Source organism: Protopterus annectens, chromosome 4.part0 (genome assembly GCF_019279795.1).
Source record: "Protopterus annectens isolate FY-2018-M chromosome 4.part0, PAN1.0, whole genome shotgun sequence".
NCBI classification, from domain to species: Eukaryota; Metazoa; Chordata; order Ceratodontiformes; family Protopteridae; genus Protopterus; species Protopterus annectens.
This window is the reverse complement of record NC_056733.1, coordinates 1490429717-1490442390: the sequence shown is the minus strand read 5'-3', so window position 1 is coordinate 1490442390 and position 12674 is coordinate 1490429717.

The window sequence follows — 12674 nt, the reverse complement described above, 5'->3', positions numbered from 1 at the left end:
TTCTCGCCTTCTTTCTTGCTGGATCGGTTCGGAGCCGACCTCGGCTCCGACTCGGCCACTCTAAAAGCTCGTGAGTTGGTTCCACCGGCTCGAGGCTCCCCTTATATCCCACAATGCTAGGCGGTATTACCTCAGATCTCGTTTGTAAGCTAGGCCCAGCCAATAATAAATCCAGAACTACTGGAAAAGGGAAAAACCACCTCTATAAAGGAAAGGAAGAAGGTGACCTGAAACCTGATGAAGGAATATATGTAAAGTATAGCATATACATATATACAATAGAGGTGGAAGAAAGAGAGGTCACAAACTCCTCTAGGTCTGTCCAGGCTAGGGGGAAGGAGGGTGGGACGCAAGAAAGAAGGCGAGAAGAAGACAACTAACATGGAACGTTATGGTAAGAACATAACTTCTATATGTTAAGTTGTCTATCTCGCCTTCATTCTTGCTGGATGGGACCGCGTCCCTAGCACCTTGTCCCGGGTGGCCTATCGGAACAGACTCTTGAGAACAGTGGAACCAAAATTAGCTCTATGCCTAGAAGCTAGATCCAACTTGTAATGAGAAATGAAAGTGTGAGGAGTAGCCCATGTAGCTGCTGCACAAATGGTATCAATAGGCAGCCTGTCTTGGAAAGCTAAAGAGGTAGCCAAAGCTCTAGTCGAATGAGCCTTAGGTTTGTTAGGCAACTTTTGGTGTCTAATTTCATACACAAAGGAAATCAGGGATGTTAGCCATCTGGAGAGTGATACCTTAGAAACTGCAAGGCCCTCTCTACCTTCTGCATAAGAAACAAACAACTGGTCAGTTTTTCTGATCTGTTTGGTCCTGTCCAAATAATATCTCAATTGACGATGAACATCTAGCCAATGCAATTTTTGTTCAGACCTGTTAGAAAAATTAGGAAAAAACACAGGGAGGTCTATGTTTTGATTTAGATTTGCCACAGAGGCTACTTTAGGTAAGAAGGATGGATTGGTCTGTAAGGATACCCTATCCTTATGAAACAACAGATAGGGTGGTCGACTGCTGAGTGCATGAAGTTCTGATACCCTTCTAGCTGAAGTAATAGCTACCAGAAAGAGAGTCTTCCAGGATAGCAATTTCATTGAACAAAAAGCTGCAGGTTCAAAAGGGGGAAGAATCAAAGATGTGAGAACTAAATTAAGGTCCCAAGAATGAGGAGGAGTTCTTATCGGAGGCTTGAGGAGAAAAACTCCCTTCAAGAACGCTTTGCAAAGCTTGTGGGACATGATGGCAGAATCTGAGATGCCCACATGAAAGTTAGATATAGCTGCCAATTGAACTTTAAGAGTAGAAGGAGATGAACCTGCATGAAAAAGTTCAGCTAGAAAATCCAGAATTGTTTGGATGGGAACAGTGAAAGGATCTAAGTCCCTTCCTTGAGCCCAATAGGCGAAACATTTCCATTTACTCAGATAAATCTTCCGAGTGGAAGATTTATGGGAAGCTATCAAAATATCTCGAACAGAGTGAGATATTTGAGGAAGCCTGGCTAAGGTTGGAACTGGAGGAACCAAGCAGTGAGGTTCAGAGAGGGGAGGGAGCGATGTAACTGACCCGACTGATGGATCAAAAGATCTGGAACTAGGTCCAGATGCCAAGGTTGCTCCAACAGAAATCGATGTAGAAAGGGGAACCAAACCTGTCGAGGCCAGTAAGGAGCAATGAGGATCAATGAGGCCTTCTGAGCGATAGCTTTCTGTATCACTTGAGAGATCAGTGGGAAGGGAGGAAATGCATACAGAAGTCCCCGGGGCCAAACTTGGACTAGAGCGTCTCTGCTGGGCTGGCCTGGTAACGGGAATAGGGTGAAATAATCTCTGCACTTGCTGTTTTGGGGAGTAGCAAAAAGGTCGCAGCAAGGCTGACCCCACTTGAGAAAAATTTTCTCCGAAATAGAATCTTTCAGAGACCACTCGTGAGGCATGAGGATAGCTCTGCTCAACTTGTCCGCGATAAGATTGGACTTCCCGGGGATGTGCATTGCAATCAGAAACCGCTGAGAAGAAATCGCCCATTGCCACAGTCTGAGTGCTTCTCGACATAGGGGATAGGACCTGGTTCCGCCTTGTTTGTTGATATACCACACTACAGACATGTTGTCCGTCTGGATTGCTATCGTTCACAAGGGAAGAGAGTCTTGAAGGGCTTGCAACGCTAAAAGCACTGCTCTCATCTCTAGAACATTTATATGCAAGTGGCGTTCGTCTGGTTGCCATATGACCTGGACTGTTCTGCCCTGATAATGCCCCCCCACCCGATCAGGGAGGCGTCCGTTGTCAGAGTAGCAACCGGAGGGGGAGGGACAAAGGGTCTTCCCAGGAAGAGCTGGGGGGAAGAAATCCACCAAAGAAGATGATTCTTGCATGCTTGCGTAATCATAATGGTGTGGGACATTGGAAGTTGTTGGTACGACCATTGTGTGAAGAGCATCCATTGAAGGATTCTCATGTGAAATCTGGCTAATAGAAGCAGAGGGATAGCAGCCGCCATAATCCATAGTACTTTCAGAACTAATCTGACTTTGACTCTGTTGCTGTGGAAGAGAAGGGAGACCAGTTTGCGTATGTCTGCTATCCTTTGGTCTGTGAGTCTCGCAGACATGTTGACTGTGTCTAGATTTGCGCCTATGAAGGTAATAGCACGACAAGGCGACAAAAATAGAAGTTATGTTCTTACCATAACGTTCCATGTTAGTTGTCTTCTTCTCACCTTCTTCTTGCTGGATGGGTTCGGAGCCGACCTCGGCTCCGACTCGGCCACTCTAAAAGCTCGAGAGTTGGTTCCACCGGCTCGAGGCTCCCCTTATATCCCACAATGCTAGGCGTGAGTTACCTCAGATCTCGTTTGTAAGCTAACCCCAGCTTATAATAGTATAAGAATAATTATAAACAAAGTCCACCTCTAAAAACCAGGGAGAAAGAAGGGTGACCTACATCCTGATCCAGGAAATATGCACAACAGCATATGCCTAAGAAAGAGGTGGTAGAAAGAGAGGTCACAATCACAACTCCTCTAGGTCTGTCCAGGCCAGGGGGAAGGAGGGTGGGACGCAAGAAGGCGAGAAGAAGACAACTAACATGGAACGTTATGGTAAGAACATAACTTCTATATGTTAAGTTGTCTATCTCGCCTTCATTCTTGCTGGATGGCCTAGCACCTTGTCCCGGGTGGCCTAACGGAACAGACTCCTGAGAACAGTGGAACCAAAGTTAGCTCTATGCCTAGAAGCTAAATCCAACTTATAATGAGAAATGAAAGTGTGAGGAGTAGCCCAAGTAGCCGCTGCACAAATGGTGTCAATAGGCAGTCTGTCTTGGAAGGCTAAAGAAGTAGCCAAAGCTCTGGTGGAATGGGCCTTAGGTTTATTAGGCAGCTTTTGGTGTCTAATTTCATAAACAAGGGAAATCAGAGATGTTAGCCATCTAGATAATGATACCTTTGAAACTGAAAGTCCCTTTCTGCCTTCTGCATAGGAGACAAACAGCTGGTCAGATTTTCTGAATTGTTTTGTTCTATCCAAATAGTACCTCAACTGACGATGAACATCTAGCCAGTGTAATTTTTGTTCAGACCTATTGGAATATTCTGGAAAAAGACAGGGAGGTCAATGCTTTGATTTAGGTTAGACGTCGAGACTACCTTAGGCAAAAAGGACGGGTTGGTTCGTAAGGATACCCTGTCCTTATGGAACAATAGATAAGGAGGTCGACAGCTGAGTGCATGAAGTTCTGAAACTCTTCTAGCTGAAGTAATAGCTACCAGAAAGAGAGTCTTCCATGATAGCAATTTTAAAGAACAGGAGGCTGCAGGTTTGAAAGGGGGAAGAATCAAAGAAGTAAGAACTAAATTTAGGTCCCAAGGAGAAGGAGGATTTCTTATAGGAGGTCTGAGAAGAAAAACTCCTTTCAAAAAGGCTTTGCAAAGCTTGTGGGACATTAAGGCAGACTCTGAAATACCCACATGAAAGTTAGAAATAGCTGCCAATTGAACTTTAAGAGTAGAAGGAGATGAACCTGCATGGAAGAGTTCAGCTAGAAAATCAAGGACTATTTGAATGGAAGCAGTGAAAGGATCTATGTCCCTTCCTTGAGCCCAATATGTGAAGCGTTTCCACTTACTCAAATAAATCTTCCAAGTGGAAGATTTATGGGAAGCTATCAAAATATCTCGAACAGAGTGAGATAATTGAGGAAGCCTGGCTAAGGTTGGAACTGGAGGAACCAAGCAGTGAGGTTCAGAGAGGGGAGGGAGCGATGAAACTGACCCGACTGATGGATCAAAAGATCTGGAACTAGGTCCAGATGCCAAGGTCGCTCCAATAGAAATTGATGTAGAAAGGGGAACCAAACCTGTCGAGGCCAGTAAGGAGCAATGAGGATCAACGAGGCCTTCTGAGCGATAGCTTTCTGTATCACTTGAGAGATTAGTGGGAACGGAGGAAATGCATACAGAAGTCCCCGGGGCCAAACTTGGACTAGAGCGTCTCTGCTGGGCTGGCCTGGTAAAGGGAATAGAGTGAAATAATCTCTGCACTTGCTGTTTTGGGGAGTAGCAAAAAGGTCGCAGCAAGGCTGACCCCACTTGAGAAAAATTTCTCTCACAACAGAGTTTTTCAGAGACCACTCGTGAGGCATGAGGATAGCTCTGCTCAACTTGTCCGCGATTTGATTGGACTTCCCGGGGATGTGCGTTGCTATCAGAAACCGCTGAGAGGAAATCGCCCATTGCCACAATCTGAGTGCTTCTCGACACAGGGGGTAGGACCTGGTTCCGCCTTGTTTGTTGATATACCACACTACAGACATGTTGTCTGTCTGGATTGCAATCATTCCCAAGGGAAGAGAGTCTTGAAGGGCTTGCAACGCTAAAAGCACTGCTCTCATCTCCAGAACATTTATGTGCAAGTGGCATTCGTCTGGTTGCCATGTGCCCTGGACCGTCCTGCCCTGATAATGCCCCCCCCACCCGATCAGGGAGGCGTCCGTTGTCAGAGTAGCAACCGGAGGGGGAGGAACAAAGGGTCTTCCCAACAAGAGCTGAGGGGAAAACATCCACCACATGAGATGATTTCTGCACGCCTGCGTGATCATAATGGTGTGGGACATTGGAAGTTGCTGGTATGACCATTGTGTAAAGAGCATCCATTGAAGGATTCGCATGTGGAATCTGGCTAATGGAAGCAGAGGTATGGCCGCCATAATTCCCAACACTTTCAGAACTAACCTGGCTTTGATTCTGTTGTTGTTGAAAAGGAGTGAGACCAGTTTGTGTATGTCTGTTATTCTCTGATCTGTTAGTCTCGCAGACATGTGTACTGTGTCTAGATTTGCGCCTATGAAGGTAATAGTACGACAAGGCGACAAAACAGACTTTTCGCAATTTATTGAAATGCCTAACTTTTGACAAATGCGAAAAGTGTAATCCCTGGCCATCAGAAGGAGATGCTTGGTGGGAGCTGTGAGGAGCCAGTCGTCCAAATATGGAAACACCTGGAATCCTTGTCGTCTCAGGTGAGAAGCTACCACTGCCATGCATTTGGTAAACACCCGGGGGGCAGTGGTGAGACCAAAGGGCAGGGCCCTGAATTGAAAATGACTGGTTCCCAGCCTGAAACGGAGGAATCTTCTGGAGCGTCTGTTCATTTTTATGTGATAGTACGCATCCTGAAGGTCTATAGAGCACATCCAGTTTCCTTTTCCCAATAGGGGAAGGATGGACTGCAGCGTGACCATCCGAAATCTTGTTTTCTTGAATGATCTGTTCAAGATACTGAGATCCAAAATTGGTCTCCAGTCCCCTGTTTTCTTTGGAACTAAAAAGAACCTTGAGTAGATTCCGGATCCTTGCTGGTCTGCTGGAACTGGCTGAATTGCTCTTTTCGCAAGCAGCTTTGAAATTTCCAAAACCGCTAGATCCCTTTGAGCGGTGGAACATCTGGAAGGGATTTTTGATTGGTTTGGAATGCGAAGAAAGGGAATAGAATAGCCTTGAAATGATGGACTGTACCCATTTGTCTTGAGTCAGGGATAGCCAGGCTTCTGGGTACAGTGACAATCTTCCCCCGGCTGCCTCCGAAGGTGGGGAGTCGGGCAACACCTCAGGGATGCTGAAAGGGCTTATCAGAGAAGGCTTCTCGATTGCCCTGGTTCTCTGAGCCCCTGCCTTGAGGCGGCGTCTACCATTGTTATTCCGCCTCTGCCTCTGGCGGGGAACCGACTCTGTGCGTCAGGCGAAGTCCCTTGAGATTGTTTACGGAACCACATTTTCCCACTTTTCTGGCCTTTGGGGTAAGGCCTAGAAGGAGTAGAAAAACGGACTCAGACGGCAGAAAGAGTCTTGCCATCAGTCTCGCACCTAGTCAAGGTTTCTTTCACTTGAGGACCAAAGAGAGATGATCCATCGAACGGGGAATTAGTGAAAGACGTTTTGAAGGGGTCCGCAAAATTGCATCGCCGCATCCAGGCATGCCTACGTAAGGCCACACCTGTCCCTGCGGCCCTGCTCGCTCCATCAGCCGCATAAGAAAGGAGGCATGGAGGAGTTGGCTATGGAGTTCAGGGTAGCCAGCTGAGTGTTCATCTTATCTTGAAAACCCGCAGCTGTAGGGTCCTTCAACATGTCACTCGCTTTGATCAAGTCCCTTTGAAGACGAGTAAAATGGCACAGGTAGTTCAGCGAACGATAGCAAATGTCGCTGACGAGAACATCCACTTCCCGCACCTGTCCATGGACCTAGATTCCTTGTTAGGTGGATGGACAGGTACTGAAGGATCAGCTAGTTCCTTCTTAGTGGCAGCAGCAACCACCATAGCATCCACAGAAACTCCTTTTGTCAAGAACTGTTTGTCTGCTGGTGCCGTTATGAATTTTGAGGGTCTCCTGGGAGTGGGGTCCACTGAATCAGGAGCCGTCCATGCCTTTAGCTACCACCTGCATGAGGGGGTCAAAGGGGAGACACACAGGAGGTGGAAGGACGAGAGCCAAACGCCTCAAGGTACACAGATTCATCCTCCGAAGGGTTGAGGGCTGGCCAATTTCCCCTCTGTTTGAGGATTTCTAGAATGTCTGCAAAGAGACATCTTCAGAAGGGGAACGGGGAACCCTCGGAATCCTCTAAATCTGTGTCAGATGTGATGGACTCAGGTGAGTCAATGTGTTTCCTCTTACACTTCCTCTTCCGAGGGCTCTTCTGCCAAATCAGGAGAGGCCTCGAAGAGGATGAGATCCCACAGGGGTTCCTGAGGAGCTGGCTCTCTGCGGTCCGGGATGAGGGAGTGAGTCGACTTGACCTGAGGCACCGTGAGGGAGGCGGACGGAGCCGACTGTGGAGTAGAGCCAGGCTCTAACACACTCCGCATGACCTCGAATGCACCCCTGTCAGGCAGAGCCAGAGGTCCCGCTCCGAGAAGCTGAGAACCTCCCTCGGCACCGACAGTGATGGCTCGAGGCCGATGTCGGAGCCGAACTCACCAGCGCCGAAGCTCCGAGAGGAAGAGCGGGTCGGACAAGGGTCCGATGCCACTCACCCTCGGAGCCGACGGAAGTCCGGCGCCGAGATTCTTCGAAGAAGAAATCGGAGCCGGCACGGAGCCGAAGACATCTGTATCGGCTCACGCTACCACAGTCTCGGTTCAACGCCCGGCTCCGAGCTCAACGGAGTCGGAGGAGGAACATATTGATGGACAGGGGCAGGCATCGACTGATGAGTCGGGCTCTGAAGCATTTGGGCCAGTGCCTCGGACTTAAGAAGTCGACTCACTACCCTCTGAAGGTCATGATCCGACAGCCTCGATGACCTAGAGGAGTGAGATTTATGGCTCCGTTCAGACAGCAGAGGAGATGCTGGAGCCGAATGAACGGAGCCAAGGGATGGTGACCTAGATCTCTTCCTAGATGTCGGCTCCGAAGGTCTGGTCGGAGCCGACAAGGGGATTTCTAATACCTCGGCTCCAGCCGGAGCCGAGGGAACCACAGAAGCTGTAGACTCATCGGCTCCAGCCGGAGCCGATGCAGACGTAGATTTAGTAGCCTTAGGTCTCGGCTCAGTAGCTGGAGCCAAGGACCTAGAAGCCTTGGAGGGCTTCCCAGAGACAGAAAGGAAATCCTCAGGCTTAAGTAGACCCCTTAGGATCAATTTGTTCCTTCTTTCCTGCAGGACCCTGGGACTGAAGCCGTGGCATACAGCACAGGAGTCCTGCAGGTGCAAAGGCCCCAGGCAGTAGACACAAGAAGTGTGACCGTCTGTCAGAGACATTTTCTGACAGCACGCATCACACTTCTTGAAGCCTGAGACCTTTGTGTCTTTAGACATCCTAGAACAAGAAAGTGTAACCACACACACTCAGTCAGACACACTGATTACACTTTATCTTATTTTTAAAACTCAAAAATAAAACAACTATCAAAAGTTTTAATTAAGAGAAGCAACACACACACACCACTAGGGAATGGGGGAAAGGCCTGAAGGCCCGAGGGAGAACTTTTAAGTTCTTGTGGGAAAGAAACGGGATTTTATGAAAAAAAGGGTTAGAATTCCACTAAACTAAGGGAAAATGTAGTTAAAATTAAAAATAAAGGGGTTTAAGTATCCTAACTTTACTGAAAGTTTACTTACCAAGAAGCCGGTAGAAAACCAACACCTCGATCGCTGTAGCGGCAAACGAGATCTGAGGTAACTCACGCCTAGCATTGTGGGATATAAGGGGAGCCTCGAGCCGGTGGAACCAACTCTTGAGCTTTTAGAGTGGCCGAGTCGGAGCCGAGGTCGGCTCCGAACCCATCCAGCAAGAATGAAGGCGAGATAGACAACTTAACATCAGACTTTTCGCAATTTATTGAGATACCTAACTTTTGACAAATGCGAAAGGTGTAGTCTCTGGCTATTAGAAGAAGATGCTTGGTAGGAGCTGTGAGGAGCCAGTCGTCTAAGTATGGAAACACCTGGAATCCCTGACGTCTCAGGTGAGAAGCTACCACTGCCATGCATTTGGTAAACACCCGGGGGGCAGTGGTGAGTCCAAAGGGCAGGGCTCTGAATTGAAAGTGACTGGTTCCCAGCCTGAAGCGGAGGAATCTCCTGGAGCGTCTGTTCATTTTTATATGATAGTACGCATCCTGGAGGTCTATAGAGCACATCCAGTTTTCCTTTCCCAATAGGGGTAGGATGGATTGTAGCGTGACCATCCGAAATCTTGTTTTCTTGACCGACTTGTTCAAGATACTGAGATCCAAAATGGGTCTCCAGTCCCCTGTTTTCTTTGGAACCAAAAAGAACTTGGAGTAGATTCCGGATCCTTGCTGGTCTGCTGGCACTGGCTGAATGGCTCTTTTTGCAAGCAACTTTGAAATTTCCAACGCTGCTTGATCCCTTTGAGCGGGTGGAACATCTGAAAGGGATTTTTTTGATTGATTTGGAATATGAAAGAACGGAATGGAATAGCCTTCGGAAATGATGGACTGTACCCACTTGTCTTGAGTTAGGGATCGCCAGGCTTCTGGGTACAGTGATAATCTTCCCCCGACTGCCTCCGAAGGTGGACAGTCGGGCAACACCTCAGGGATGCTGGAAGGGCTTATCGGAAAAGGTTTCCCGATTGCCCTGGTTCTGCGGACCCCCCCTGCCCCTAGGGCCACGTCTACCATTGTTGTTCCCTCCTCTGCCTCTGGAGGGGAACCGACTCTGTGCGTCAGGCAAAGTCCCTTGAGATTTTTTGCGGAACCACATTTTCCCACTTTTCTGGCCTTTGGGGTAAGGCCTAGAAGGAGTAGAAAAACGGACTCCGACGGCAGAAAGAGTTTTGCCATCCGTCTCGCACCTCATCAAGGTTTCTTTCACTTGAGGACCAAAGAGGGATGATCCATCAAACGGGGAATTAGTGAAAGACGTTTTAAAGGGGTCCGCAAAATTGCACAGCCGCATCCAGGCATGCCGGGGTAAGGCCACACCTGTCCCTGCAGCTCTGCTCGCTCCATCAGCCGCATTATGAGAGGATGCGCATGGAGGAGTTAGCTATAGAATTTAGGGTAGTCAGCTGAGCGTTCATCTTATCCTGAAAACCCGCAGCTGTAGGATCCTTTAACATCTCACTCGCTTCTTTGATCAAGTCTCTTTGAAGACGGGTGAATTGACAGAGGTAGTTCAGCGAACGCATAGCAAAGGTCGCTGACGAAAACATCCGCTTCCCGTACCTGTCCATAGACCTAGATTCCTTGTTAGGAGGATGGACAGGCACCGAAGGATCAGCTAGCTCCTTCTTAGTGGCGGCAGCTACCACCATAGCATCCACAGAAACTCCCTTAGTCAGAAATTGCTTATCTGCTGGTGCTGTGATAAACTTTGAAGGTCTCCTGGGGGTGGGGTCCACAGAGTCAGGAGCCGTCCAAGCCTTTTTAGCTACCACATGCATGAGGGGGTCAAAGGGGGGGACACCCAGGAGGTGGAAGGGCGAGAGCCAAACGCCTCAAGATACACAGATTCATCCTCCGAAGGGTTAAGGGCTGGCCAATTTCCCCTCTGTTTCAGGATCTCTAGAATGTCTGCAAAGGAGACATCTTCAGAAGGGGAACGGGGGGAACCTTCGGAATCCTCTAAATCCGTGTCAGAGGTGACAGACTCAGGTGAGTCTACTCTTGCACTTTCTCTTCCTAGGGGGCTCCCCTGCCAATTCAGGAGAGGCCTCGGAAGAGGATGAGATCCCCACAGGGGATTCTTGAGGAGCTGGCTCTCTGCGGTCTGGGATGAGGGAGAGAGCAGACATAACCTGAGGCACCGAAGAGGGAGGGACGGACGGAGCCAACTGTGGAGTTAAACCGGGTTCCAACACACTCCGCATGACCTCGAAGGCACCCCTGTCCGGCAGAGCCAAAGGTCCCCGCTCCGAAAAGCTGAGAACCTCCCTCGGCACCAACAGCGATGGCTCCGAAGCCGATGTCGGAGCCGAACTCACCAGCGCCGAAGCGCCAAGAGGGAGAGCGGGTCGGACAAGGGTCCGATGCCACTCACCCTCGAGCCGACGAGGGAAGTCCGGCTCCGAGATTCCTCCAAGGAAGAAATCGGAGCCGACGACGGAACCGAAGACAATTGTATCGGTTCCGACGCTACCACAGTCTCGGTTCCGAAACGCCCCGGCTCCGAGCTCAAGGGAGTCGGAGGAGGAACATTTTGAGGAATAGGGTTAAGCATCGACTGATGAGTCGGGCTCTGAAGCATTTGGGCCAGTGCCTCGGACTTAAGAAGTCGACTCACTACCCTCTGATGGTCATGATCTGAAAGCCTCGATGATCTAGAGGAGTGAGATCTATGGCTCCGTTCAGACAGCAAGGGAGATGCTGGAGCCGAATGAACGGAGCCAAGGGACGGTGACCTGGACCTCTTTCTAGATGTCGGTTCCGATGGTCTGATCGGAGCCGACTCAGAAATTTCCAATGCCTCGGCTCCGGCCGGAGCCGAGGGAACCACAGAAGTAGCAGTTCGAGTCTCATCGACTCCAGCTGGAGCCGATGTCGTAGTAGGCTTCGAAGCCTTAGGCGTCGACTCAGTAGCTGGAGTCGAGGACCTATGAGCCTTAGAGGGTTTACCCGAAGTAGCAGTAGGGGGACCCTCAGGCTTAAGCAAGCCCCTTAAGATGAGCTTGTTCTTTCTTTCCTGCAGGACTCTAGGGCTGAAGCCATGGCATACAGCACAAGAGTCCTGCAGGTGTAAAGGTCCCAGGCAGTACACACAAGAAGTGTGACCGTCTGTCAGAGACATTTTCTGACAGCACGAGTCACACTTCTTGAAGCCTGAGACCTTCGAATCCTTGGACATAACAAGGAACAAGTGTAACCACACACAAACACAAGCACACCGATTACACTATAAAACTAAAAATAGAAATTTAAACTAAGAAATTAGCTGTTTACTGTATATAAGTCCCTACAGAAACACACACACTCCAAGGGAATGGGAGGGCCCGAAGGCCTAAGGGAAGAACTATAAGTTCTTAAGGTAAAAAATTAGAGAAAACTAGATTAAAGGGATCAAAGACCTTTAAGGTAAGGGGAAACTGTATGGAAAACTAAATTAAAGGGTTTTAATCAACTTTTTAAACTAGTTCCTACACTAACCTGAAGCCGGTGAAGCAACAAGTCTCGATAGCTGTAGCGGCAAATGAGATCTGAGGTAATACCGCCTAGCATTGTGGGATATAAGGGGAGCCTCGAGCCAGTGGAACCAACTCTCGAGCTTTTAGAGTGGCCGAGTTGGAGCCGAGGTCGGCTCCGAACCCATCCAGGAAGAATGAAGGCGAGATAGACAACTTAACATTTAGAAGTTATGTACATACCATAACGCTCCATGTTAGTTGTCTTCTCTCGCCTTCTTTCTTGCTGGATGGGTTTGGAGCCGATCCTCGGCTCCGACTCGGCACTTGCTAAGCTCGAGAACTCATTTTACCAGCTCGAGGCAACCCTATATCCCATGATGCAAGGCGTGACTACCTCAGATCTCGTTTGGTAGCTAGAAGAAAACCCTGCCAAAAAATACTTCTTCCCAAGGAAGAAGATACTAAATGTAGGAGAAACTAGGCCAATGGCCACTAACAGTAATGACTCTTACTACTGTGATCTCTTGGAAAGAGTGACAACACCCCCAACAAAAGGAAGATACAACC